Raw genomic sequence first — 3,069 nt, forward strand, 5'->3', positions numbered from 1 at the left:
CATTGCTTATAGATATTGTTTGATGAGATATTTAACCTGAAATAATTTTCAGTATATTTTTGTTGCCGATTAAGGGGCCTTAATTTTATTAAATTAGTGAGTGTAAAATGTGAATCTATTTCTTTTTCTCTTCCCTTGTTTAAAAATGTAAGACATGCTTTCCAAACTTTTGATGTTGCATTTATCTGACCCACATCAGATAATCAACTGAGCTCAATGTAGGCAACTTTAGAAGAAAATACAGATGATTGTCCCTAAACAACTTAAATTCTGAATAATTTGAGTAGGATCTGGGTATCTTATCTGCAAGCCTTAAAAACATACTTCTGGCAATTCTAATAATCACTTGGTGATGTATATTTAGTGGCCATGTTATCAATTATATTTATTCATTTTTAAATCTTATTTTCCTATTACATACTTATAATACCATACAATAATTATATATAGAATTACCTATGAATTTACTCATTAAAAATCTTTGGTATCTCTGGTTCAGCCACCAAAAAATACTTGGAGAACAAATATAGAAAATTATACCTGGGTAAGAAAAGACTATAATTTTATACACTAGGGAATTATTTGACATGATAAACTAAAATCTATTTTAATCAATGTTCTTAAATAATTTGTATTTTTCTATCATAACTTATAAAGACACAGATACATTTTTCTGCAAAAATTTGTTGTCCTCTATTTTGATATTATGATCTAAATTTTATTGTGTGATGACAAGAAAAAATCAGAATTATATATACATTTATATGAATAATAATGTCTGGGGATATTTAAAAAGCCATTGAAAACACTTAATGGACAGCTCAATATTTGAGATCAAAGCAGCTTCTGTGTTACTACCTCAGTTAAAATTGGTATTAATCAGCAGGCAATACTTTTTCATATAAACTCAGTAGATGTAGAACTAATACTTCCTTATGCATCAATGATACCAAAGAAAAGACAGAGAATAAATACCTTGATTTTCAGAAAAATGTCTGCTGTTCTTACTACCTTCTGATTTTGTTTTCATTTGACACAGTAACAGAAAGAGAGACAACCAACTGGACAAGAGAGCTCACTCTGATGATCTACTTCCCAAATGCCCACAACAGCTGGGATTGAGCCCGGGTGAAGCCAGGAGTTTGGAATACAATCAAGGTTTTCCATTTGGATGGTAGGAACTCAGCTACTTGAGATATCACCACTGCTTCCCAGGCCATATTAGCATTAATGTAGGAAGCAGGAGCAGAGTCAAGACTTCAGGCACTCTGAAAAGGATGCAGGCATCTTAACAGTTCTGCCAAACACCTGCTCCTATCTCCTGAACTTTCTTACCTATAGGGATGTCTGTCTGTCTGTCTTTTGTTTACTTTTACTGAGTATATTGAAAATGAAACCAATTTGACCTAAGTTAACATGTATAGATGTACTCATGATCTAGAATCTCACTGACATCACTTAATTGTCATACACGTCCCATCTGTACCTGCCTGAAATCTAATTTAAATTTTACAGTTAAGCATTTAGTGAATACCATTTGCCATCCCTTGTACTAGATGTGGGAAAGCAGTGTGAATACTAATATAGATAACTCCTTGACTTAAAAAACAGGGTATTTTGATTTTTGAGACTTAATACTAGATTTTATTTGTTTCAACTCTTCTTGAGAGTATTTTTCATGCTTGGCTAAAAGCTCCAGAACTTACAAGCTAGCAAATAAAAACAACTGACTTTATTTTAAACTTGCAAAGCTTTATTACCACCTTGTCACTGTCTTTAGTGACATCCGACAAGATAATTATGATCAATGCATCAGCAAAAAGAAAACAAAGTTTTAATAGACTGCATCCCTAATCTAAATCAAATGTTACTTCTATTGACTTCATTTTCATAAAAAAAAAAGGAGATTGAGGGAAGCTGTAAATTAAATCTATTGCAACACTAGCAATTGGAAAATAAAAGGAAAAGGAGTTTGAAGTTACAAGAGCATCTTTAAAATGCTTGAGACTAGAAAACAGATATTGTATTACTTGGTTTCTTTGCAATATCTTATTCTAGTCATTGGAAAGATAATGCAAATGGTATCAACATTTATTGAGAGATTACTATATGTCAAGTATTTTCTTTAGGGTTTTGTTTGTAATACTAAATAATATAAAACGTTAGGTGTTGGTGCTATTTTTATGACCATTTTAGAAAGAATATATTATTAGGCTTAGAAGAAAAGGTTGAAGAAATTTACCAAAATTAGTAGATTGTAAATTGAAGGTTTTAATTTAGGCAATATGATTCTAAATTCAGATATTAGTCATATCAGTTCTTCCCTGCCATTTTTTACTAAAATTTATTTACTTTGATTCATATTTTCTCAGAGAGTCATGAAATCTTGTTTAGCTGAAATCTTTCTATTTTTTTTATTTTAGGATATAAAGTGAAATCAGAAGATGAGAAAAACACATTATGTGGAAATCTCACTTCAATAACTTTCTCCTTTATCGGGTATCAAGTTAATCCTGACATGGTGTCTGATTTTCTAGGGAGTCAGGCAAAGAGGATTTTCCTTTCAAATCTAATGCCATTGACCTGCTTTGTTGCTTAGCTTTTTTTCCTCCCTAGCAACTAGGTAATCATGTGAAGAGAGCCCTACCAAAGATTAGTATTACATTCACAAGCTTGACCTTAGTTCCAAAAAAAGAGAAAAAGAGATGGCCTTTTTAAATAAAGAAAGAAAAAAAAAGTGGAAGTGGCTCTGTAAGTTTGGAAGCTTTTCCACTAAATTCTATGAAGAAATTATACCAATGAAAAGAAAAAGAAAATATAGATCATAAATAAAGATCAATAAAGAAATTTGTAGCTTGGTGCTTTGAATCAGAGTGGGTTCTTGGGATTTTTAATACTTTGATAATGATAAACAAGAAAACCACAACATGAAAATTCCATATGGTATTATGTATCTAAAAGTTAATTTATGTGTCTGGAAAAAATACTATATTAGTTTTTTTTAAAACTCAATTATACAAATTTATACTAATATGCATTCTTTGGAAAAATTCTAGTTATAATGTAACA

General features: G+C 30.6%; 1 long non-coding RNA gene across 1 annotated transcript; it reads left to right on the forward strand.

Moving 5' to 3' along the window:
• The first annotated feature begins 1,049 nt into the window (after window positions 1-1,049).
• Window positions 1,050-2,847, forward strand: LOC103348793 (uncharacterized). Its single transcript, XR_011387208.1, has 2 exons — window positions 1,050-1,174; window positions 2,424-2,847. It is a non-coding gene; the product is annotated as an uncharacterized lncRNA (long non-coding RNA).
• The last annotated feature ends 222 nt before the right edge of the window (window positions 2,848-3,069 follow it).

This window comes from Oryctolagus cuniculus, chromosome 3, assembly GCF_964237555.1.
Source record: "Oryctolagus cuniculus chromosome 3, mOryCun1.1, whole genome shotgun sequence".
NCBI lineage: Eukaryota > Metazoa > Chordata > Mammalia > Lagomorpha > Leporidae > Oryctolagus > Oryctolagus cuniculus.